The sequence below is a fragment of the Quercus suber genome, unplaced genomic scaffold (genome assembly GCF_002906115.3).
Source record: "Quercus suber isolate HL8 unplaced genomic scaffold, Cork oak 2.0 scaffold_1071, whole genome shotgun sequence".
Lineage (NCBI taxonomy): Eukaryota > Viridiplantae > Streptophyta > Magnoliopsida > Fagales > Fagaceae > Quercus > Quercus suber.
Genome location: NW_027070477.1, coordinates 69,842 through 97,516, shown reverse-complemented (window position 1 = coordinate 97,516; position 27,675 = coordinate 69,842). Strand labels below are relative to the sequence as shown.

The following is a 27,675-nucleotide window of genomic DNA, read 5'->3' as shown; positions in this document are numbered from 1 at the left end:
AGCATTTTGGGTAATTTTGGAATCTCTCTAATTTTAGGAAAAAATGTGGAGGAGGAGGACCCCCCTGCGGGTGGGGGTGGGGGGGCGGGGGTGTTGATGGAAATTACCCATCTACCCCCATCTCCTGTCACTCATGTTTTTCATGTAACTTCTTTTCTTTTTCTTCTTCTTTCTTCTTTTTTTTTTTTTTTTTTTCAAACTTTAATGTTTAAGTTATTTTTATATATTGAAAAAAAATTTGTTTTCTTTTAAACTATTAGTTGGTTTATGCTATATAGGAGTATGAGAGTAAATTTATACAAATTTACATTTTTTATCATCTCATTTTTCTTCTCAACTAAACATAAGATTTTTTTCATCTCTCTACTTTTTCACCCCCCAATCAAACATATATAAGGGGAACTTAATATGTTTTATTACCCCACTTTTCCATCCTCCAACCAAATAAAGTTTAAGGAAATGTTTTGAGGGGAGAGAGAGAGAGAGAGAGAGAGAGAGAGAGAAGAGAAGAGAAGATAAGAAAAAAAGAGAGGAGAAAGTTAACAAGATATACTAAGGATATTTACAAGTTGAGGAGATGATTAGAACTAGTAAACAAACTAAGACTTAGTTTCATTTATTCTTCTTTTTTTCCCCTATTTTTTCTTCTATTTTTTTATGTAGCTCAATAAGTGCCATTTTTTCCATAAATGGTTCAAGTTATTTAACAAGGTTTTGCTCTTTACTTCCAGACAGCTAAAGTAAGCCCTCTTTTAATTAAAGTGGTCAATATACCAAAATCTCACTTCATTATCAACTTTGATTTAAGAGCCAAAAGGCTGTTGAGACCTAAACAAATTTCACTTCATTATTGTCATGCATGTTATAGGAATGCAACATCCACAACCTCTACTCAAAGGGAAATCATGAGGAATATGCACTATATTTCCGAACTGAGGAGAAAGATACGAAGACTGGAACGGGAAGATGCTGAATTGAAAAAAAGACTGAACATGATTTTGGTAATTTACCTTTCTCTTTCTTCCAAATGCTTTTATAGCTCAAGTATCCGGAGACTGAAGTAGATTTCTGTCTATCTTTTCTCAAATGGGATTCTCATAACAGGTTGACTTTGATGAGAATATAACTGAAAACAACCAGCTTGCCTATCTTCAACAGGAAGTGGAGCACAAACTTCAAGTGCAAGAATGTAAGCATTTTATTTTAAAAATTTTGCTTTTGTCTACATTTTTGTCATGGGGAAGATTTTCTTTTCTTACTATATCTAAAAACAAATGTGGCCATCCTCATCTACTAGGTTTAAGGTTGCAAGTTTTTAAACAAATGTGGCCAAATTCATGGAAGGATAACTACTAATGGCCACTATTTACAAGCTTGCAAGTTTTTAAACTGACAGCATAGAAGCAATGTTTTATCTGAACTCCAAAACTACTTAGTCCCTTAACCTGGGCCAACCCATGGGATTTTGGGGCCTAAAGTGACATTTGAATTGAGACTTTTTATATATTTTAATTTGATGAAATGATATATATATATATATATTACTTAAAATCTATTATTTAATTTGTTTAAATGCAAAAAAAAAAAAAAATTATTATTATTATTTTTTTATTATTATTATGAATTTTTCATTCATTTGTGAGTTGTTCATCTAAATTTTTTGATAACTTTTTTTTGAAAATTTTCTTATTCGTTTTGTGAGATTTTACCTAATTATTTTTTATTACACTGTGTTCATAGCTTATAACAAATTATCTAGAGAACCATTTTGAGACTCGATAAANCAGAGCATTAGAACCTAAGAAGTTTATCATTTATTAGCCAATAAAAATTGTAGTTTCTGCAACTAAAATTTCAATAATGAATTAACCATAAATTATCACTCCATATTCTACCATTAATATATGGTAAAATCTTATTACACATGGTTGATCATTAAATAGCTTAGTGAAAATGGAAAGAAAATAACATCCAGACCTAAAACATAATTTAAATTCCCATTTAAAAAGCAAAAAATAAACCATAATTTAAACAATATATTTATATATAAAAGGTCTATTAGTAATAGACTAATAGGAGTGAAAAACAAATACACACACCAACAGTTTCTGCTCCTTTATCAAGGGATTTCGTACCTAATATCACATTATCAATGGAGGGAAGAAGGTGAGTTTCATTCCCAATATATTGGTACTTATTTATTTATTTATTTTTTCCTTCCATTTTATTGTGGTACTTTTTGATGAGATATTCTTACCTTCTTAACATTAATTTTTGGAATTCCTTAATTATTGTACAATATTTTTGTGTTACAATATATGTGTTCTATTTTCTTGACAAAAGAGGTTATCACAATCTCTTCCAGTATCTGACTATTCCTTCAGGTGTTGCAATATACAGGATCTCTTGTCCTACTTATCAACATGTTTTCAATTTCATTGATATATGTATTGTGAATATTTTTACTAGTGTAACAAACTAAGATTTTTTTTGATTGGTAGTTTACACACAAAACGAGTGATTAAATTCCTTGTTAAATAAATTCATATGAAAGAAATTTATTTGATATTAGAGGACCAAGTATTTAGCAATGAAATTATATAACTTGACTTTCCTAAGGTTATGTTTGGTTGGGGCGAAAAGAGAGAGGATGGAAAAAGAGGAGAGAGAATGGAAGGGTAAATAGGAGATTTTTCATTGTTTAGTTGATGATAGAAAACTAAGGGGAAGAAAAGCATGCCCAAAAACTTCAACAACCCCCCCCCCCTCTATTTTTCAAGTGTTCAATTTATTCTTTTTTGTTTCTTTTGTCTTCCTTTGGCTCTTCCAAGGATCTTAGGGTCTGTCTGGAGAGAAAAGTGAAGTGAAAATGTGGACAAGAAAGGCATTTACTATTTTGCCCTTTTAAACCCATTTGTCCAAATTTGCTATTCTTTTATTAATTATGTAATATGGGCAATATGGAAAATCCAAACAAAATACTTTTTTCTTTCTCTCATTCCCCTTACCAACCAAACAAAGACAATTTATATTTATTTTTCATCCTCCCCACCAACACTCATCCTGTTAAATTTTCTCAATTATGCATACCAAATATTTATTACAAAGTTCATGTTTATCAAAGAGAAAGTGATCATTGTCATTTAGGGCTCATTTGATTGGGTAATTATTGTGGAGATGGAAAATGAGGAAGAAAAAAGTGGAGAAAAATTTATAAGGGAAAGTGTTTGGTTGAGAAGAGAAAATGAGAGAGAAAATGGTGGGATCTAGGAGTTTTCTCCATAGGGCCAGCATTTTGGGTAATTTTGGAATCTCTCTAATTTTAGGAAAAAATGTGGAGGAGGAGGACCCCCCTGCGGGTGGGGTGGGGGGGCGGGGGTGTTGATGGAAATTACCCATCTACCCCCATCTCCTGTCACTCATGTTTTTCATGTAACTTCTTTTCTTTTTCTTCTTCTTTCTTCTTTTTTTTTTTTTTTTTTTCAAACTTTAATGTTTAAGTTATTTTTATATATTGAAAAAAAATTTGTTTTCTTTTAAACTATTAGTTGGTTTATGCTATATAGGAGTATGAGAGTAAATTTATACAAATTTACATTTTTTATCATCTCATTTTTCTTCTCAACTAAACATAAGATTTTTTTCATCTCTCTACTTTTTCACCCCCCAATCAAACATATATAAGGGGAACTTAATATGTTTTATTACCCCACTTTTCCATCCTCCAACCAAATAAAGTTTAAGGAAATGTTTTGAGGGAGAGAGAGAGAGAGAGAGAGAGAGAGAGAGAGAAGAGAAGAGAAGATAAGAAAAAAAGAGAGGAGAAAGTTAACAAGATATACTAAGGATATTTACAAGTTGAGGAGATGATTAGAACTAGTAAACAAACTAAGACTTAGTTTCATTTATTCTTCTTTTTTTCCCCTATTTTTTCTTCTATTTTTTATGTAGCTCAATAAGTGCCATTTTTTCCATAAATGGTTCAAGTTATTTAACAAGGTTTTGCTCTTTACTTCCAGACAGCTAAAGTAAGCCCTCTTTTAATTAAAGTGGTCAATATACCAAAATCTCACTTCATTATCAACTTTGATTTAAGAGCCAAAAGGCTGTTGAGACCTAAACAAATTTCACTTCATTATTGTCATGCATGTTATAGGAATGCAACATCCACAACCTCTACTCAAAGGGAAATCATGAGGAATATGCACTATATTTCCGAACTGAGGAGAAAGATACGAAGACTGGAAAATAAACTTCTTAGGTTCTAATGCTCTGTTTTTTTTTTTTTTTTTTTTTTTGAAGTAAAATATTTTCAAACATAAATATTATACATGTAAATCATTTTCCGTAAAATATTTCAAGTGTTTTGTGTGACATGTAAAAAAATTTCAAACCAACCATCTAAGTTAATGGTAACAATTGGAGCTGCTAGTGCAGGAGGTCCGATGATCAAACCTTCAGAATTGATAGACCAAACAATGTCTCTGATGACTAGATCGTCGGCATCGGTCGTCAAAGCAATGACTCTAGCCACTGTACTGTCGGCAACCATCGTCGAAATAGCGTCTTTCGTGACTAGACTGTTAGCACCGGTTGTCAAAACAATGGCTTTCATCACCATAACGACATCTCTAGTGGCTCCAACGTTGAAATTGGTAGCCAGAACGGTGGCTTTGGTTGCCAAAATAACGTCTCTAGTGACCGGACCACTAGAGGCCAATGCTAATACTGATTACCCAAATGGCATCTATGGCCACTGGACCGTCAGATCACTAGCATAGGCTGCCCAACCCACCAAATTGGCGATTTAGCCACAAAATGGGGGGAAGGGGAGCCATTGTGTGTTTTTGTAAAATATTTTATGGTTAAAGAAAAATATTTTACAAGTTTGACATCGTTTTACATGCAAACAAACAATTAAAAATAGAAAAACATTTTCAAAACAAACAGAATGTAAAAGACAAATTATAAAGTGAGTATTGACATTTTGGGATTTATTTAGTGAAAGTCTAGTCATTTTATACAAGCTTTGTGATGTGCTTAGGTTATTTAGGCCTATTACATCGGAGAGAGAGAGAGAGAGAGAGAGAGAGAGAGAGAGAGAGAGAGAGAGTATTTTAAAAATGTTTATATCATGTATTAGATTTATGGTTTGTAATTATTATTTTGATGAATTTGATAATTACAATGGAGAGGAAGGATTTAAATTCTTGATATCTCCGTTGGCAACATTATGAGTTGCCAGTTAGATTTGTGGTTTACAAGGTAAGAGCATATTGATTCTTCTTGTGGACATAAATAGGTGACAATCCCATGCAAGATAGATTTTCAGATGTGATACATACAAAAATATAGAAAAATCAATAAGATTAATATTTTAAAAAGTAGAATATAATATGAATAACTAAATCTTTTTTTTTTTTTTGAGAGAGTTCAACTTATGGCATCCGCTCCTAATTATTAACTCTCTGTTATCAGACTAAGACAACAATCAGTTTTTGGTGTAGGCGGGGATTAAACCTCAGATCTCTTATTAAATCATTAAAGACTTTATTAGTTGAGCTAACTAGAACCCATGAATAACTAAATCCATATGGGTACAACTACGATAATATATAGATATCTTACATAGGAGTAACTAAATCCCCGAACCAATTTCTTAGTTTATTCATCCTTAAGCTAGAAAATTAAAGAATTTTTAGGAATATAACCAAAATAACCTTGAAACCTCAAAAATATGAATTTATTATTGTTTAATATTGAGAAACTTTGGTTTATGGGAAATGTCGGGTTATAAATTGACACAAGTTAATTAATTCAATTACCCAAGTTAATAAAAAAAAATTACCCAAGTTGATTAATTATTCAAATTACATACAATATTGTAGAGACAAGAAAAAATCACCAATCTAACTAAACTAAAGAGTAGTGGAAAGTAAATTTAACACAGTGATTTGTTGACTAATGGAGAAAACCTTCACAAGGCAAAAACTCCACCGGATGAATTTTAGTTCACTACTCCCAAGAATCCACTAATCAAGAATAAGTAGTTACAAGTATAAGGAATCTTACCACTACTCGGCCTATCCCAAAATACCAACTCATGGGTTTTTAAAGATATAAAAGACTTATTTTATAGTCGTCATCATATAGAGAGACATACATGGAGACATATACTGTGATACACAAACCTGTGAAGCTACTGCCACTCTTGTGCACCTTTGGGTTATGTACCAAGCTGCTTTTAGATCTACAAGCTTGGATTGAAAAACTTTGCACCCAACAACAACTCTTAAGTTGCTAGTGCTAGTCACATACTGGGATCAGTGCAAAAGACAAAAGTCTTCTACAAGATCAAGTCCACTTTTTTCAGTGAATCTTGAGTAATCTTCATGTGTTCAATCATAACAGTTGATATATAAGTTTTTATGGTCTACTTGAACCCACTTAGAGCTACCCAAAATACAAGTTCAGTGCGTTTTGTCATATTATATGTCAATTACTTAAAAATATGACATTTACAAGAAGGTTTTATGGTTCTAGAGTTTAGCCTGAAGGTGCTCACTTGGGTTATTGTTTTTTTTTCTATGCAAATAAAATTTTGAAAAATGTTTTTAGATAGTTTGCTTTGGTGGAAATGAACTCCTGGGAAATTTTGTGATTGTTTGGTTCATCCTATCCACCTTGTAGAGAAAGAGAGAGCCTTTGCCCAAGTGATAGAAACATTCTTAACATCTCTTCTCCATTTCTGTCTCCATTGCTGCATCCTTGAGAGAAATTTTTATTACCATCACCTCCTACACAATCCCTTGAGTGTCGTGAGTATATGTTGAAGGTTAGAAAACCAGAAGAGCTGTTACAAATCCAAACCTAACTGTGGCTCTCTGTTGGTTGCTCAATGGTAGTGTCCTTGGGAAGCTGGTTGAATAAAGGACTCGGTAAAATCGATTGCTAGCTAGGGCTTGAAGCGCTCAAGTACATAAGGGATATGGGCTTGGAGGGTTCATAGTCTTACTTGTACTGCAACTATTCATTTGGTCGATATTTTATAACAGTGTGGTCGGGGGAGAGATTTTTCCACCTAGGTGCTCTAGTTTTCCTCTTTCTAAACACTTCCTTGTGTTTAGTTTTGATTTGTTTTATTTTCTGCATTTTCATATTGCTATTTATATGCTCTAGTTCTTACTTGTTTAGGCTTGCAATGTGAAATTTGGTTAATCACTCATATTAGACTAATTGTTAGTTTTAGACTAAAAGTGATTAAGCCTTGATTTGTGTTAAAGAGGGTTCTAAATATATGCTAGGTTGTAATTAGCATTCCATAGAGAGAAATGAAATTTTGGGACTTAGAAGCTTAATTTAGATTTTGTCCATAAGAAGGGGGGGGGGGGGGGGGGGGGACCTTATTTCATTGCATGCATTTTCCTAAGGGATTAACCTCTGTTGGGTTATATATTAACCCCATTTAATTAGCCAATTACCCAAGTTGAGTTATTAGTCCAAATTACATGCACATCCAGTTAAGGCACAATCAAATTACCAAACTAGATTAAGTACAGTGGAAAATATGTTTGACATGGAGATTTGATCACAATGGGAAAACTCTCACAGGGAAAACCCCACAGGGTGAATGTTAGGTCACCACTTCCAAAAAATAAACTAACTAGAATAGTACAAGGAATTTTACCCTATCCCAAAGTACCTAATTATAGTAAACCCTGTCGATATTGTATTTTGCCCGATCCTGATTTGCGCGTCAAAACAATGCCAAAATAAATAAATAAAAATTGAAAAAAGGTGCAAAATTATAAGTTTCAAATCCAAAAAGGGTAAAATTAAATGCAACATGATTGGGTAGTGGATCAAAAGGTCACAACATTTAAAAACCCTTTTTATAGCAATTGAGGCCAAAACCCTAACCAAGTATGGTCAAAATGTTGAATTTTTTATCCAACAGTCAGATTGAGTTGAATTTTGGACTGTCTTGTAGGGCATATATTTCCCTTCGAAACTACAGTTTATGGGCCAAAATTGGAGTTAAAATGGATGAGATATCACCAAAATACCAAAAACCCTAATAAAAATCTAACTTTTTTTTTCCCCAAGAAAAAACAGGCAATTTTTAGGCCAACTTCGCGCAATAAATTGTACCGATTGGACAAGCACTGGAGTGATCTGGCTGAGCCATCTTAAAGAAAAAGGTCTTGACTACTTTTATTAAATATTTCTTGATGATATCTGCTTGAATTTGAAGGTGCAAAATTTTTAAGAAAAAACATCACTGAATGTTTCAACACTGCATCATCTTCCTTCCGAGCGCAATATCTTGATGACTGTAGCTCCAAATCTTACAAGACCAAGACCATTGGAAACTAGACATCCATAGCTTTCAAGGAATATAAATTTTGAATAAAAAGGACTTTGTAAAGGCCTTCAAACAGCTGCATGAATATTGGAACAAAAAAAAAAATGCAAAATAGGCTGATGAGGGAGCAAGAAATGGGAGGCCATGTTACACCTAGTTAGCCTCCCATTTGGCCTCATCCCCTTATAAAAACCCCTTCATTTTTTGAGAAAAATAGGAACCTTTTGTGAGAAAATAGTGAGGAAAATAGGGAAAAAAAAAAGAAAAAAAAAAGAAAGGAAAAGAGTGGAAAAATTCTGAGAAAATCTCTAGAAATTCTAAAACAAGCTCTCTCTCTCTCTCTCTCTCTCTCTCTCTCTCTCTCTCTCTCTCTCTCTCTCTCTTGGAAACCCAACACCCTTTAAAAAAAAAAGAAAAAAAAAGGAAAAGGTGGGAACATTTTGTTTTGAAAGCATTTTTTTAAAAGAAAAAGGGAGGAAAAAGAAACTTTATTTCTTTATTAAAAAAAAAAAGGCATTTCCTTAGAAAAGTATATAAAATATATATATTTTTTACCTAAACAATTTTATATTATGATAACTTATTGATGAGAAATATAAAGGAGCAATAGTAAAGTACAGAAAAATAAATAACAAAGTAAGTAAAGTGCTGAAATTCAAATGACATAAAAGGTAAAGAGCAAAAAAATAAATGACATAAAAGTAAAGAGCTGAAATTTAAAGTGCAGAAATTTAAATGACATTAAAAGAAAGTGCAGGAATATTGTAAAGGTTTATTGGAAAAAGTTTATTTTTTATATTTTTTATTTATATATCTCTCTTAAATAGATTTCAATTTTTTTCAAGCCTTATGGATACTTCATCCTAAAGAAATGGGAGTTCTAAGCCATCAACCATTCTTATGAGACACAACCATATTATACTTTATTTGAGGTTTAAAAACCATTTAAGAGAGAGGGAAAAGAAAATCTTTTGTTTATTTAGGGGGGTGTGTGTGTGTGTATAGGTGCAATAAAATAAAGGTGAAAATGCACTTTTGGTTCTTACATTTTAGGCCGATTCTCAATTTGGTCCATAAATTGATTTTGCTCCTAGGTCAATCCCTTATTTCAGAAAATGGATTTTATTTGGTCATTTCCATCAACCCAGTAACAGAAAAATCTGACGTGGCAAACGGAGTGCCTTGTTGGCACATTAAATGCTGACATGGCTATTAAAATAATAATAAAATATTTTATTTGGCCTTTTTTAAATGTCACGTCAGCATTTAATTTTTTTTTTTAAAAGCCACCTCAAAAAATTTTAAAAAAAATTAAAGAAAACCTTAAATCTAATTTAATTAAAATTTTCATTTCTTAATGTTCTTCATGTTCTTCAACAGACCAAACCCATCAACCAAGAACTTAAACCCATCACAAGAACAAAAACCCAGTAATCATGAACTCAAATCACAAGAACAAAAGAACACAAACCCATATTAGAAGAACACAAATGAAAACAAGAAGAAAAAATTAAATTAAATACTAACAAGAAATTTTCTTCATGTTCTTCCCAAATCCAAGAAGCAACCAAACCAATCTCTAACAAACCCTAAATCCAAATCTAGCAACCAACCCAATCTCCATCAAATCCAAAAAAACAAAAAATAAACCCAAGAAACAAACCCATAAACACAGTAACCAACCCAATCTCCAGCAAACCCATAAACCCATAAATTTTCTTGGGAAACACACACACACACACACACAAAACCCATAAAATCAAACAACTCCACATTCTCTCCAAAAAACAAAAACAAAATCAAACCCAGAACAAAAGCAACAAAGCTTTGCAATATGAGAAATGAGAGAAAAATCAGAGCACAAGTGAAGCCGTAGGCATAGGAGATAAAGCTTGGGGTGGATCGTCCATGGTAGATCGGGAATAGGTGTGCAGCCACTTCCACCAATGAGCCTCCCACATGAAAACCCTCAAGGGCCACTCTACCAAACAAAGACCCAAGACTGCATCAAGACTGTACATGGCAGATCGTTTTCTCCATCCATAGCAGATCGTTTTCTCCTCATCAAGCTTGTGAGCTCCAGCCATGGAGTTACAGTGGAGAGAGAGATTCCGTCCATGGAGAGAGAGAGAGAGAGAGAGAGAGAGAGAGAGAGAGAGAGAGAGAGAGAGAGAGAGAGAGAGAGAATTTGCGATTAGAAAAATAAATAGACTTATAAAGATAAGGTTAAAGAAATAAGAAGAAAAAGGAAAATAATTTCAAAAAGAGAGAATTTGAGATTAGTAAATGCTGATGAGGTTAAAGAAATAAGAAGAAAAGGAAAAAGACTAAGATAATGATTTTCGTTTTTTTAAGAAATGATTTTAGTTTAAATTAGATTAATTTTTTTTTTGTTCAAATTTTCTAAGGTGGCTTTTAAAAAAAAAAAATTAAAATGCTGACGTGGTATTTAAAAAATGTTAAATAAAATATTTATTATTATTTTTGTAAGGACCAAAAGATCTAGTGGCCTAAGCCCGCTTAGAACAGTGAGTTGTGCAATTCAACCTTGGCCCAAATCAATAAAATTTGTAAGAAAGGGAAACAAATAACAAGAGAGGGCTCTAACTGAGGATAAAAATAAGGAAGAAATGGCTAATGTTATAAAATAGATAAGCAAATGTCTCCCTACAAGCCTGTCCGAGGAGGCCAATGTTATACAGAAAGTTGCACTGTTCACTCTCTTCTCTCAATGTTCTTCCTGTTTTTTCTCTTTTTGATTCTTGTGTCTGGCCCCTATTTTTCTGAAAACCATCTTTTTTATGTACTCCCCATTCCTTCGCATCCTGACCTTCCATCTTTCCCTCCCCCATTTCTCTTCGTGATATTGTCCCCTTAAACATTTGAAGAAGGTGGTAGATGGAGTTTGCTTAGCTGTGAATTACAGTATTAAGGTCACTTTCTCATTAATGCAGCTGATAAAGTTGTTGCCCACCATTTAATGCAGAGGCAACAAGCTACCCCCAACTGGAAACTTCCCCTACTCTCATTGATTCTCTCTCTTTAGACCATTCTTCCCAATTGGATCGCCCTAGAGTACTTTGTCTCATCCCCTCCTTTCCTCGGGCGAATTTCCTTTTTGAGCATATGATACCCCCATGTTAGTACTGCAACTCATCAGTCCTGTCCTCGGTCCTTGGGCACCCACAATAGCCCCTTAAAAATTTTGCTATTAACTCTGAGATAAAAGTGAAGTTTTAGTAATACATCCTATTTGATATGTGCCAAACGTGTTCCTATGTGGTAACGTCTTTTCACTTATCATCAGCACGTTCCTGACACTTCGGTATTCACAATCCCGTATTTATTATGTCAAGCGGTTGCTTGTTCCCCCACGTTCTACGGTGAGATGATGATCCTATGGTCCTCATTTACCTGCATTTATGAGCGGGAATTTTACCGCTCATTTTTCACCCCTATATAAGGAGAGGCTGAGGTTGGTTTAGCCTCATTTACTCATTTGGCAAATTTTCATTGAAGCAGCAGCTCGAGGAGAGACTATTCTATTGCTTGTAGATGTGTTTGGATTCCTATTTTTTACACATAGATTTTTCATTTCTTACACCATAGATCTCTATGGGTAGATTTGCTAGGCTGGTAGATACCCCTGAAGACTGGGCTACCTTTAGGGCTAAATATAGGATCCCCAACGGTGTTGAACTTCAACACTATGAATTGGGCGAATGGCCGGTTATAAATAGACATGCTGGCTCAGTGGTGATTTCGATGATCACATTCATAAAAGGCGAGATGAAAATTCCCATGGGAAGGGTCACTAGAGACTTCCTGATGAACTATAGGTTGACCCTCACACAATGCTCCCCTAATATTTTTAGGGTCCCCGGCAACGTAGATATGATAAACTAGAAAATGGGAACCAACCTTACATGGCATGACGTGAATTGGGTGTACAATTGCCAAAAAGGGAAGGAAACCAAATACTACATCAAATGTAGGGTCCCCGCTGTTAGGTTAATATCTTGTATACCTGAGTTAAATAAAGGGATGGACGAGGACTTCCTTATCATCTTGGGTGATTGGCACCATGGGTTACACTGTCCCACCCAAGAAGGGGAACTAGGTAAGGTTTCCACAAACCTTAGATGCGTGTAGGAAAAAAGAAAAACTTTTACAAGATTTTTTCTTTAACCTATGACTTATGTTACTCCCTCTTTTTGCGGACGAACACCACATCGCCCTGAACAAGAACCGCGTGAATTTTCTTGACCTAAACCAAATCCTTAAATCAGAAATTTTTCTACATAAGGACGACCAACTCCAGGCGATGCACATAATCCTTGGGTTTGAACCCCTCTCCAAATGCTTCCAAAGCCCGAAGAACATAATCAGAGCTAAAGACAAACGGTTAGCCTTAATCGACGTAGCAGTCCCTGATTTTTTGTTAACTAATCCTCCTCCACCTGGATTGCAAGACGCCTAACTTCCAGCCTTGCTAGTGACCAGACTCCTTTAATCTCACGAGCAGCCCATACCCTCAAATGACAAGGATACAAAGGGCACTCCCGAACCCACCCAAGAAGTAACAAACAAGGATTTCGAGGTCTTCTACCGTCAAGAGGACCCTGATGATTCCCCCGGCCCTTCCCAATGCAGTCCACCTTATGCCCAATTCAGCACTAACTAGGAGGAAGCTGACATATCCAAAGGGATGAGGTTTGAAGAAAAGACTCCAGACTTGCTGGCCCTACTCACAGCGCACGTTGGGGGTGCCTCCCCAGCAGTTCCTATAATGACTCAACCACCCACTCCCGCCCCCACGTGTGTATCCTCTGACAACGCTGTGGACAAGAAAAGAAAAAGGGTCTAAGGAGGCAAGGGATCCGAGGACGTTGAAGAGGGAGAAGTCACACATCCCTCGAAACAGCCCTCAAAATCTAGGGCTTAGGAGAAAAAGAACGTTCCTTCCGGGACGTCCAAAGGCTCAGTGGAGGATCAGCAGCCAAAGGCCTCGGCCTAGAGGCCTATGTTTGTGCTAAGCTCGGGAAGCCCCATCATGGATGACGCCAATCTCTGGGATCTGTAGAAAGGGAGATTGGGCATTCTGGAAGAATGTTTGGAAAAGGCTCTCCTTCTGCCCAAAGACATGCAGGAGCTGTAGTCTTTTCGAAAGCGTGAGGTCTTTCTTTCGCTAAAGAGAGACCTTGCCAAGGTATATACTCATTCTCTTGTTTCCATAAGTTAACATAATACATGCAAAGATACTAATCCATAGCAATTTTCCAATCAGTGCAAGCAGCCTTCGTGGCTGAGGAGTGGGTGGACCACACCCTAAGTCAAGCTCGTAAGGCTGAAGGCAAACTCGAGGCCACCGAGAAAGCCCACGCTGAGACTGAGAAGAGGCTGAAAGACACTCTCTTTCACCTGGCCAAGGTAGATAAATCAAGAAAAAATGCCAAGTCTGCCTTGGTTGGGTTTGAGAAACAGGCAAAACAGGCAAGGGCTTCTCAGAAAAAGGTCAAAAGTCAACTGGCCTTGGCCATGGTGAAGGCCAAACAACAATAGAAGCAACTGGAGGCCAAGGATGCTGAAAAGGCCAAGGCCGAGTAGGATGCCTATGATGCGGGCTTGACTAAGACTGCTCAAAGTCTTATAGCCCAACTTAGGGATGTTGCTCGAGCCTTTTGCCTAGAGGTCTGGGGTGAAGCACTAAACGCAGCTGGGGTTAGTGCTGAATCAGAGCTCCGACCTTTTGATAAGGTATTCTATCCCCCAACCTTACGTTTTGATCCCAATCTCGCTTAGCCCTCAGTTAATCCTAACCCTGCCTCTACCTTGGCTTAACCTACCTCTACTTCAACTGCCACACCTCCTGCAGAGCAAGGCCACAATCAACTAGCTTTAGTAGCTGTTGTGGACATGGAATCTGAGGAGGTAGCTGAAGTTGAGCAACTGAAGAGGAAGAAGAAGGAAAAGGAGAAAGAGAAGGAGAAAGAAAAAGAAAAAGAGGCTACAGCCTAACTTAGTTATAGGTTGAGCTGTTTAGCCAATTTTGTACTAGGGCTTGAGTGTAGTTAACGTCTCATCCTTTTTTTATTGTAATCCAACTCCTGAACTTCAATGAAAATATCTGATTTTTACTTTGCACTTTTCCATCTATTCAAGTTTAATTTTCCCAAGTATATCCCCCACTATTCCCCTTTCTTAATATTATCTAGAACATACTAATCTTTAACTAACTTAATTAATTCCCTATACTATCCTGATCAATCTAAAATGAACCTCAAGAAATTTATTGGATTGACACTTAGGGCAATTCGTAATAACATTCTAATACTTAGTATAAATTTCAATCAACAACTTACCTCACTTCAGACTTGGAATGCTAAAAAGAAAACCAATTTACCTTGTGCTTGTAACCCGAGGAAGCAAACAAGACTTATGGTTCAATCCAATACTTAGAAAATTCTACGTAAATGCTAACTTGACCAAGGTTCATGACCCGAGGAGCTGAACAAGACAAAGATCTTGTTTTACACTTAGAAATGTTTTCCATACAAGGTTAATTTACTTAAGGCTTGTGACCCAAGGAGTCAAACAAGGTCGAGATTCTGTTTAACACTTGACCCGAGGAGCTAAACAAGACAAAGATCTTGTTTTACACTTAGAAATTTTTTCCATACAAGGTTAATTTACCTAAGGCTTGTGACCCGAGGAGTCAAACAAGGTCGAGATTCTGTTTAACACTTAGAACTTTTTCCATACAAGGTTAATTTACCCAAGGCTTGTGATCCGAGGAGTCGAACAAGGTCGAGGTTCTGTTTAACACTTAGAACTTTTTCCATCCAAGGTAAATTATTTTTCCATCCAAGGTTAATTTACCCAAGACTTGTGACCCGATGAGTCAAACAAGGCTGAGGTTTTGTTTAACACTTAGAACTATTTCCATGCAAGGTTAATTTACCCAAGGCTTGTGACCCGCAAAGTCTAACAAGGCCAAGGTTTTATTTAACACTTAAAAATTTTTCCGTTAATTTACCCAAGGCTTGTGACCCAAGGAGTCAAACAAGGCCGAGGTTCTGTTTAACACTTAGAACTTTTTCCATTCAAGGTTAATTTACCCAAGGCTTGTGACCCGAGGAGTCAAATAAGGCCGAGGTTCTGTTTAACACTTAGAGCTTTTTCCATACAAGGTTAATTTACCTAAGGCTTGTGACCTGAGGAGTCGAACAAGGCCGAGCTTTTATTTAACACTTAGAACTTTTTCTATACAAGGTTAATTTACCCAAGACTTGTGACCCGAGGAGTTGAATAAGGTCGAGGTTCTGTTTAATGCTTAGAACTTTTTCCATACATAATGATTACCTCAACAAATTCATCCATAATGAAGCACCAAAACACTAAACATAAATGGTGAAGAAGTTCATGACATTAATAATAATAACGCCGCAAATTGTTTACATTCCAAGGACGAGGAATTGCATTTTCATCCAAGTCTTCTAAGTAGTAATCCCCAATGCCAATTACAGAGGTTATCCTATATGGCCCTTCTAAGTTGGGGCCAAGTTTTCCCCAGACAAGGTTCTTTGCTGTCCCCACCACTTTTCTTAAGACCAAATCTCCCAAAGCTAATGGCCTTAACCTCACCCCTTTATCGTACCCTTGCTTAAGTCTTTGCTAGTAATGTGCCATTTTTACTGTAGCCACCTTTCTCCTTTCTTCGGCCATATCTAGGCTATTCAAAAGTAAACGATTATTTTTCTCAGTGTTGAACTAATCAATTCTTAGGGTTAGGAATCCTGACTCCAGGGGTATTGCCGCTTCTGCCCCATAAGTCATTGAAAAAGGAGTCTTTCCTGTTGATCTTTAGGGTGTAGTACGATAAGTCCACAGTACATGGGGCAATTCATCCACCCATTTCCCTTTAGCGTCATCTAATATTTTCTTCAATCCAAACACTATAACCTTGTTAATGGTCTCGGCTTGGCCATTCCCTTGAAGATAAGCAAGTGCAGAATACCTGTTCCTGATCCCTAACTCCCTAAAATATCTTCGGAATGCTTTACTGTCAAACTAAAGACCATTATCCAAGATCAATGTGTGTGGGACTCCAAACCTTGTGACGATATTCCTCTAGATAAACTTCTTAGCATCCATGCCCCTAATATTAACAAGTGGCTCAACTTCTACCCACTTGGTAAAATAATTCGTCTTGACGAAGAGCCACCTTTGATTCCCTATAGCTCGGGGAAATGGTCCCTCTATATCCAAGCCCCACTGAGCAAATGGCCAAGGGTTGTAGATTGGATTCAGGACTCCCCCTAGCTGATGAATATTTAGGGCATATCTCTAACATTGGTCACACCTCTTCGCATAATCTAGGGAGGTTTTCTGCATGCTCGGCCACCAATATCCCTGGGTGAGGGTTTTATGAGCCAAAGACCTCCCACCTGTGTGACTCCCACATATATCCTCCTGTAACTCTTCCAATAAAGGCTCTACTATTTCAAGATGTACACATAACAAATATGCCCCAAAGTAAGAGTGCTTGTACAACTTCTGCTCTTCAAATAGCCAATAACGAGGAGCATTCCTACGCTCCTTCTCTACCTCCCCTTTGTTTTTGGGCAACAATCCTTGTTCCAAAAAAGTTACTATAGGGTCCATCCAGCTTGGCCCCACCTGGAGACTATGTACCCATATCGAAGGCCCTCATATAAGACTAGAGCCATCCATGTCCTCAACAATAACAACTCGAGGAAGATTTGATCCTAGAGAAGTGGCCAGCATTGCCAAAAAGTCTGCATGGGAGTTATGTCCCTTAGGGATTTGCTTTAAAAAAAAAAAAACTCTTAAACTGGGCCCAAGCCTATTTTACTTTAGCAAGATACCCTTGCATCCTCTCGTATCAGGCCCAATCCCTATCCCTACTCCTTTTTGGTTGGCTGCCCCATCAGTGTAAACTTCCCAAGGGAGAATTACCATGGCCGAGGTGGTCATAACACTTAACGCTTTCTCTTCCTCACTAAATGTACCCTCGATGAATTCTACCACAAAGTCTGCCAGGACTTGACCCATTATAGTAGTTCAAGGCATGTACTTGACATCATAGGCACCCAGCATGGTTCCCGACTTAGCAATTTTGCCTGTATAGTCTGATTTTCTCAAAAGAGCTCGCAAAGGGAGCTAGGTGAGCACCACCACAATGTGAGCCTGAAAATAATGAGGAAGCTTCCTGGTGGCATGCACGATAGCCAAACTACCTTCTCCAGGGGTAAAATAATGTGTCTCAGCCTCCTGCAAGGACTTACTGACATAGTAAACAGGTCATTGGACCCCATCCTCATTTCTAACCAGGACCAAATTGACAGCATAATTTGTAACTGCCAGGTACGCATACAACATTTCCTCCTTCTGGGCCTGGATAGATTGGCGGACTTGACAAATACTGCTTAAGCTCCTCAAAAGCTACTACACACTCTAGGTCCAACGAAAGTCCCTCCACTTGTGAAGAAGCTGAAAAAAGGACGACACATGTCTGTAGACCGAGAAATGAACCTATTTAGAGCTGTTGCTATCCCAGTCAATTTCTGAACCTCTTTGGGATTCCAGGAGGTGCAAATCGTTTATAGCCTTAATTTGATCGAGGTTGACTTCAATCCCTCGATGTGTTATCATATAGCCTAAAAACTTCCCGAGCTAACCCCAAAAGAACACTGGACACATTCGGACGTAGCTTATGCTCTCTCAATACTTAGAATACTCCCCCAAATCTACCAAATGCTTCTACCTATTTACTCTTTATCACTATGTGATCAATGTAGGCCTCCATATTCCTCCTAATTTGTGTGACTCAAACATCCGCGTAACCATCCTTTGATACGTGGATCCTGCATTCTTAAGGCCAAAGGGCATCATGCGATAGTGATAGTTCTTGTTAGGAGCACGAAAAGCTGTCTTCCCCTGATCAGATAATGATAAGGGTCTAATGATACCCTTAGAAGGCATCCAAAAAACTCATCCGAGGATGCCCCATAGTTGAATCCACCGATTGATCAATCTAAAGGAGGAGAAAGGGGTCCTCGAGCCAAGACTTATCTAGATCATGAAATCCACACACACACGCCACTTCCCATTTTCTTCTTTACTACCACAGTGTTAGCCAACCATTTGGGTAGAAGATCACCTTAATTGCTCCAGCTTGTTTACTTCTACCCTTACTGCCTCGACATGCTCCTTGGATAAGCACCAAAGAGGTTGCTTATGTGGTGTAGCCTCAGGATTCACATTCAATTGATGACATATGAACCCAGGGTTAATCCCCGGTACATCATAAGTGCTCCACGCAAGCACATCGATGTTAACTTCCAAGAATGTCACCAATTCTGCCTTTTCCAATGGTGGTAACTGGGATCCCACTTGAAAATATCACTCCTTATCCTGCGCTATTACCACCTTCTCTAACTCCTCAAACAACTCTCCACACGCCTCGGCCTGCTGCCCCCTTACAGGGCCCTTTAGTTGCTATGGGACCTGATCCTTTGCTACCGCAACAGGATCTGTAGGATGCTGTGTAATTGCTGACACCAAACATTGCCTAGCCATTGCCTGGCTACCAACCAACTCTCCCACTCTTCCCTGAGTGGGATACTTGACCTTTAGATGCAGGTTGAAGACATTGCACCCATAGCATGAAGCCAAGGTCTGGCTAAGATAGTTGTATAGGGGGAATAGGCTTCTACAATGATGAAGTTGACCTATACCTCCTCGTCCCCAGCTTGTATGGGTAACCTTATCATTCCTTGGGGACCACCATCCTCCTATTGAAACCCATTCAGGGTGAATCATACCTTTCCAAGCCTTCGAGTTTTAAATTTAACCCCTTATACAAATTAGGGTACATGATCTTTGCTTTGCTACCCTGATCAACTAGTACCCTGTTTATGTCATAACACCAATCTTAATGGTAACCACTAAAGCATCATCATGTGGCTGAAACATTCCCTCTTTGTCCTCCTTAGAGAAACCTAAGGTAGAGGGGACCATCACTCTAGTTCTTTTAAGAGCCTGATCCCTGGCCCTTAGATCAGGGCCCCACCCATAGACATAACCCCAAAACTCGCCCCAACATCATTCCTTGGCTTGGAAAAAATCTCATTAATAGTGCCTAATGCTGGCCGAGGGACACCACCCCTATGAAACTCAGCTCCCGAGTGCCCAAACTGCCTCGTAGGTTGATGTAAGAACTAATTGAGCTTCCTTGCCTTCACTAGTTGATTTAAGTGATCATGCAGGGTCCTGCAGTCCTTCGTAGTATGTCCCTTGTCCTGATGGTAATGGCAATAGAGGCTTTGGTTTCTCCTGGATGAGTCTTCACCCATTTTATTGGGCCACTTGAAATATGGCTTGTTCTTTATTTTCTCTAGTATTTGATATACTGGTTCTTTAAGCAACGACTTGACCAATTGAGTCCCGTGGATGACATCTAATTAGAGAATTCCCTTCTGGGGCGATTACCCTGATATCCCCCTCCCCGAGGATCCTTCTTATCTGTGAACATCTTAGCCTTGCCTTTTCCCTGGATTTAGTCCTCCTCTACCCGCTTATACTTATCTATGTGATCCATAAGCTGGTGCATATTTAGGGTAGACTTCATCGTTAAAGACTTCCTTAACTCATGTTCGGTAGGGGGCCAACCTTAAAGGTTCTCACCACCACATCCTCAAAGTCCCCATTTATCTCATTATATGTTTCCCAATACTTATCCGAGTAAGTCCTGAGGGTCTCATCTTCCCTCATGGTCATAGACAGTATAGAATCAACTGGCTTAGGGACTCTACTGCACGTTACGCATCTAGCACCAAATGCCCTCGCCAGCTCCTCAAAGGACCCAATTGACCCTTCCTCCAAGGCATCAAACCAATGCATAGCCACCGCATAAAGTTAGAGGGGAAAACTTTGCACATAAGAGCCTTGTTACCAAAATGAACTGCCATCTTCTGATCAAAATGGCTAACATGCTCCACAAGATCAGTCCTCCATTGTAAATGGTAAAAGTTGGCTGAGAAATCAATAAGGGAGCTTGGCCTTGTTAATTCTCTTAACAAAAGGTGATTTAGAAATTTGTTGTAAGGCTTTACTCATTGCATAATTCCCCATGCCATGGTGGGAAGATCCCCTCCCATGCCTGTTTCTGTCTTGGCATGAGGAAGCTAAATAGGACTCACTAGATGGAGTTCTAGACCTATGACAATATGAGCGATCCTTGCTTTCACTCGAACCCTCACTTGATGGGGAGATAGACTACTTCTATCATACTTCATGCACCTCAACTTCTTGCGTAGGTGGTTTATCTCCTGTTGCAACTTTTGTGTCTCCTGATCATGTGAGACATGACTCCCAGTACTTGAGTGACTCCACTCCATACGTTTAGTGTGGTAAGACTCCACCATAACACTTGGGGTATGTTGCTTATCTCTCATTCGCTCAAAGTTAACAAATTGGTTCTCCCTTTATGAGCCAACCGATTCTTCTCTATCCTGGTCTACGTTAGCCATAAACTCAGAACAAATCTACCGCACCTTAATGTTAAATAAAATATTATTATTTTTGTAAGGACCAAAAGATCTAGGGCCTAAGCCCCTTAGAACAGTGAGTTTGCATTCAACCTTGCCCAAATCAATAAAATTTGTAAGAAGGGAAACAAAAACAAGAGAGGGCTCTGAAGGATAAAAATAAGGAAGAAAGGCTAATGTTATAAATAGATAGCAAATGTCTCCCTACAAGCCTGTCCCAGGAGGCCAATGTTATACAGAAAGTTGCACTGTTCACTCTCTTTCTCTAATGTTCTTCCTTTTTTTTCTTTTTTTGATCTTGTGTCCGCCCCCTTTTTCTGAAACCATCTTTTTATTACTCCCCATTCCTTCGCATCTGGCCTTCCATCTTTCCTCTCCCCATTTCTCTTCGTGAATTTGTCCCCTTAAACATTGAAGAAGGTGGTAGATGGAGTTTGCTTAGCTTGAATTACAGTATTAAGGTCACTTCTCATAATGCCGCTGATAAAGTGTGCCCACCATTTAATGCGAGGCAACAGCTACCAATGGAAACTTCCCCTACTCTCATGAGTTCTCTCTCTTTAGACCATTCCTCCCAATGGATCGCCTAGAGTACTTTGTCTCACCCCTCTCTCCTCGGGCGAATTTCCTTTTAGGCATTGATACCCCCATGTAGTACTATGACTCATCAGTCCCTCTTGGTCCTGGCACCCACAATTTTAATAGCCATATCAGCATTTAATGTGTCAACAAGGCACTCTGTTTGCGACGTCAAATTTTTTTGTAACTAGGTTGATGGCAGGGACCAAAATAAAATCGATTTTTTGAAATCAGGAACTAACCTAGTTGCAAAATCAAATTATGGACCAAATCGAGAATCGGCCCAAAATGTAAGGACCAAAAGTGCATTTTCACCTAAAATAAAAGGGAAGGGTAGGAAGCAAGAAATTAAAGGGATGACATAAATGTAAAGGGGGAGGGATTACTTGAAAATAAAATGGATGACATAAATGTAAAGGGGGAAGGGATTACTTGAAAATAAAATGGATGACATAAATGTAAAACAAGATAAAATAAATCCCTAGATGCCTAGATGGAATGAACCCCCTAAGGGTACTTTCCATATAAAATCTAGGAGATGGTCCAATACCCATCTAGGGAAACAAACAAAATATCACAACAGGAAATAGTAATATAGACACAAAGATAAAGAGATATTTACACAATAACATATAACAAGTAAAATAAAGAAGAAATTATATATATATATATATTATATATATAAAGATGATGTTTACATGAGAATAAAAGGAGATTTGGTGGGTGTAGTTATTAAGAAACTGCCCACCCTTACAAGCTTACCCACAAAATTACAAGCAAAATTGGAAGAGGGCTTTTTTTGAAATGAAAAAAAAAAAAAAAAAAAAAAGAAAGAAGAGAGAAATGTTTTCTTCAAAATAATAATAATAATACTTTTACCACGGTAGAATAATTTTTTTTTATCACATTAAGAAAATGCTTTCAAAATATGTTTTGATTATCCTTTCCATATTCAAAAAAATTGTTTTCAAATAATAAGAATGCTTTCAAAAAAAATGTTTTTACCACATTGGGAAAAAAAAAACAGTTCAATTAAAAAAAAATCTTTTGAACAAGTAAAGTCTTTTGAAACTCGTCTTTGTATAAAAATTATGGGATTTTTCTTGGAGCCCCAAAACTTCTTTCCTTTTCAAAAATAAAAACCCATGAATCTTTTTAGAAATATTTTTCTACTCAAAAGGGATTTTTCTAAAAAATGTTGAAAATATCTTTCTTAAAGCTTCTAAAAAAAAACGTTAAAAAATTTTCTTTCCAAATTCTCCTTGCAAAAATAAAAATAAAGTTAATATTGTAAATCTTTTTCATACATTTTAATTTCAAACTTTTCCTTAGAATAATTTTGTTAAAGATTTGTGTCCCTGGTTCATCTTCTTGAACCATTGAACATGAATCAAGCTTACATCGTTCCTCCTATTTCTTTGGCACTAATGTATTTTATTTATCATATTTTTTGTATGATAATAAATGAGAAACATTGTGGATGACAACAAGGTGCAACTCTTCTAACTCTCTCTTTTATTTGTAGTTTGTTTATATAGTAGTTTAGTATTCACATGTTACCTACTTATTAAATAATCTACTCACATGTTTGTATGCTCCCTCATATGCTACCGATGTAAATAACTCACATGCCTTGCTTGAAAATGTTCTTTGGAGTTAATATTACATGTTATTTCATAAGTAAATAATTACTCACATGTATGTGTGTGTGTATATATATTGTTTACAAAACCTTTTAAAAAATAAAAATGCTAGGTATTCTATTTCTTCACTAAAAAGATAACGTTTAAAATAAGGTACTATCTTTGGATAGGTGTTGTAGGGTGCCTAACACCTTCCCCACATGTAACCAAACTTCCGAGTCCAAGATTTTTGGTCCACGACTTTTTGGTTTGCCTTAATTTAATGAACCCTTAAAATTTGGTTTAATTAATTAGGCAACCTAAAATGAATTAGACCCCTACGTGACCAATCACACCAAATATAAAACCAATGGTTAGTGGCAACTCCTAAATAAAAATAAGAAAAAAGGACTCACATACACACACCTCACATAGAATCACAAGCGCACAAAGAGTCACATTGCCAAAGACCCAATGTGGGACCGCCCTAAATCAGAAATTTTTAGGCGTCCACAAAACCTACTAATTTATAAGGAAGCTCAGCTCCAATCCTCCCAATTGGACTACTTCTTGAAGAAGACTTCTCCTTTGCACAAATAACATATTTGTGACTACCAGCATAGCAAGCCTTTTGATTGTTGTACCTTGTAGAGTTATTCAAACCACACGTTGGTGAACCAATAGCAACTTTATACAAACCCTAGGTGCACAAATGTCGTAGAAACTCCTGTTATGCATGTATCTCTCTATCTATAATGATGGCTACGTAATATTCTTTTATATGCTTTGGAAGCCTAGTACACAAATCCCTAGAATTGCCAAGTCATCATGGGCTAAAATAGAAATTACTGTTCAGCTTTCTTGAAGTTCGATACATCGCGTGGTGTCTAGAGGTATCAAAATTCATTTATTCTCAATAGATTGACATGTATTGAGATTTAAAGATTCAACTTTTCTTGAGAAGTTTTTTTTAGCAATTTGTGTCTTCAATAATACCACTTGTTTATTCAACAAATGTCTTCTTGAACCACTAGAAACTAAGACTCAATTACAGGTATAATGCATTTTGATCTCAAATATGACAATACATAAAAATATGACCCTTACAATCTCCCTATAGACACCTCATTTCGTTCTGACGTGTATCCAAGTCCCCCGGTTCCAATGAAAAGAAATCAAATCGCTACCAAAATGATCAGTATTGTGTATGGAACCCAAAAAGGATGACAAGCCAAAGCATAACCCAATACAGCCTAAGCTCGAGCCCAAATATGAAAAATATGTAGGAAGCCCAAAGCGCAAAAGACATTTTTGACCTAATTTGGCCTAGGCTTACAAAAAGTGCATATTGTCACGCCCCAAACCCAAAAGAGTCTAAAGTATGAGAAACCAAGACTGCGAGAGACTGTATGGGAAATTTTTTTTTTCCCCATTTGATAAAGTAAATAAATATATTAATCTCTCCACAATACAAGTCAGAGCTCTATGACACATTTACAAGCAATACAAACTGCAAATCATGTGTCTCCAAATGTGTTTAACAATCTAACGCTCCAAATAAAATAAACACAAAATCACGATCCTCTCTAAGGTACACAACCTCAACAAAAATCTAGGCCTACCATACTCAAGGCTAACAAACCTCAGGAACCCAATCTCTAGTAGCATTAGGTATTGCCTTGATATATTTAGAAAGTCAAGTCACTAACCAATCATAGCATAAATCTTTCAATTAGCATAATGCTCCAATCACCACCAATAAAACAAGCTCCATACCCGAGGTATAGCAAATTTATCTGAAAAACTGTTGGAGAATGGGATGAGCTAAAGCCCAGTAAGTAGTATAATTAATGGGGATGGGAGAAATGTAAGTTTCATCTTCAATAATAATAATATGACAAGAATGATTTAATAATGAAACACAAAGTTTCTCAAAGTAAATACCTTAAAACTATATACTATAATCTGTGAGCACCAACACTATAATTCCCAAAGCCATAATATCTAACATAAGGTAAATTATCACAAATATACCACTCTACCACTTAGATCGGTCAGGAGATCCACTAATTCACAACTAGCATGATATTGTCCTCTTTGGTATGAAGACTCTTGGCCCCATGGACAGCAGCCTCACCCATACCCTCAAGGTTTTTCTCTCCCCGCATAGGCAGCAGAGAAAGCGCGTCAAATAAGACCTCTCTTGCATGTGGTCTCTTGGCCCCATAGGCAGCAGCCTCACCCACACACAATTGAAGAACCTTTTCTCCCCATAGGTAGCAGGGAAGAATGCGTCATCCAAAGTAAAAGGGCACTGATCTAGACTTGATTTCGTTGTCACAAAGACTACAGAAACCAAATCGAGTGATCACTGGAAAATCACACATGACATGATGTTAAAACCACATAAACTCACATGTTACATTACTTTGAAACACATAGTTCATATCTAGGTAGTTTCAGAAAATCTTAAATAATCTAACTTCTACAAAATTTGTAAGGTTTTCAACTTCATTTTTGTCAAGAAATTTTCTATGAATTTCCCATATAACAAAACAAGATAAGCATCTTTAAATTCTCTAATATACCATAAAATCCAAGATTTCTTTATCAAAGATTAAATAAAAGATGCTCATTTTTCCATATCAACAATTCATGCATTTCCCCAAATGCAATACCAAATATGATGCTCTTTTCATATATAATAGGGTCACAACACAATGCTTTTATGAAAGCATATATCCATATATAATTTTCCAAAATGTATTTGACCCAAAAATAACATTTACAAAACATGATTATTTTCCAAAATCCCATTAAAAAACTACTTACCTCAGTAGTCCATTCCAAAACTACCTCAACCGGGCACCTCCTTCAACCAATCAAGTTACTAGTTCCATCACCAAGTACTTTAGAACCTAGAAGCACAAGTATCAAGCCTATTAATAACAAGGCCTACAACAAAATTATGCTATCGAATTTGTCTAAATCCGAGAATATTCGCTCAAAAATCAAACCTAAGGCCCTAAAGCCTAGCTTGACCATCCCAAGACAAGTAACCCTACCCAAACGGGAACCAAACAAGCATCCAAGAAACTCATAGTGTTGACACAACGAAAACATTTTAAATTCATTGCCGCAATAATGTGCATCATAAGATAATATAGCATACTCATGAATCTCTTTGGGTACTAAATAATATATATATATATATATATATGCTAAAGATAAGATCAACCAAGGTTTGGGATTACTTCCACATTTTCTCAGTGTTTTTGTCCTGCTTTCAGATTTAGTACATAGCAGGGCAACCATTTTGTAAAAATTGTTTGGTCAATGAAACGTTATCTGATTAATTCAAAACTTTAAGGGAACATTCCCCTATATGTATACAATGTACCATAGAAAATTCAGCCCAAAACGATTTTTTTGTAATTTATTAAAAATCATGCATTGCGGCTGCCTCAAATCTAACGTGACAGCTTTAGAAAATTGTTATAGTTGTAAGATTAGCCCAAATTATTTGAGAATTCACTCACATTAAAACCACCAGATTTAAAGCATATTAAAATCAAGAAATCAAATCCAAAAATTTCATATAAACAACTTATCAAACACTTGGTATGCAAAAGTACATGCTCACACAGTCACACTTAACTTGCATAAATTCGTAGTTGTCACCCCACTCACACCCACATTTGCCAAAGTCATCAAAAATGCAAAGAACACACTTCCAAAAATCAACCCAAACTTCCACAAAATCAACCCACACGATTGCTTAAGGAACCCAAGTTTTAACCATGGAGAAACCCTAGATGATCACCATTTGTAAAAACCCTTAACCATTTAACAGTTAAGCCCACCAAATCAAAAACCCATATACACAATTACAAGAACATCACCCAAGAAGCTCATAAATCTCATGAACATTATTATCAAAGCTTAGATTAAAATAAACTTAAGTAAAAGTATAAAACCCACTAATAGATTAGAAATTTTTACCTTAAATCAAAAGAGATGAATATGCCTTAGAGGTTCCTAGAGAGCTTTGCGGTGATCTTGTCGGAAAAGATGGTGGAGATGGTGGTGAAGGAGGTACACAGCGCGAGAGAGTGAGGGAGGAGTGCTTGTTATGTTTGTGAGGAAATAAACAAAAGAAAAGTGTAGAGGGACACTTACTTTGACCGGCCAAAGAGGGAGAGAGGGAGATATTTTGAGAGAATGTGTGGTGGTAAGTGGGGTCACACGTGTGGCTCCTTAAAATCTGATCCCTTTTTCTTTTTCTTTTTTTTCTTTTTTTGGGGCTGGGCTGGGCTGTTACACATATGCTGGGTATTTAATGCGTATGCACCCAATCTATGGCGTATGTACTCTCTGGACAGAAAGCCTAAAATCATTCAATTTTCATTTGATGAGATTATAGGGCAACCAACCTGATAAACTAGCTGCCCAAACGTGTCATTAAACTCTAGCTACCCATTTCCCCTAAAAATACCCCCATTACCAACATCAAAAATGAAACCTTACTGAAACTCTG

General features: G+C 36.9%; 1 long non-coding RNA gene and 1 pseudogene across 1 annotated transcript; both read right to left on the bottom strand.

Annotated features, from left to right (window-relative positions):
- Positions 1 to 18,544: 18,544 nt before the first annotated feature.
- Positions 18,545 to 20,506, bottom strand: LOC111984840 (uncharacterized; annotated as a pseudogene).
- A 4,437-nt stretch (positions 20,507 to 24,943) lies between these two features.
- Positions 24,944 to 27,376, bottom strand: LOC111984889 (uncharacterized). Its single transcript, XR_002879972.2, has 3 exons — positions 27,141 to 27,376; positions 25,971 to 26,056; positions 24,944 to 25,509 (listed from the first exon to the last, which is right to left on the bottom strand). It is a non-coding gene; the product is annotated as an uncharacterized LOC111984889 (long non-coding RNA).
- Between the last annotated feature and the right edge of the window lie 299 nt (positions 27,377 to 27,675).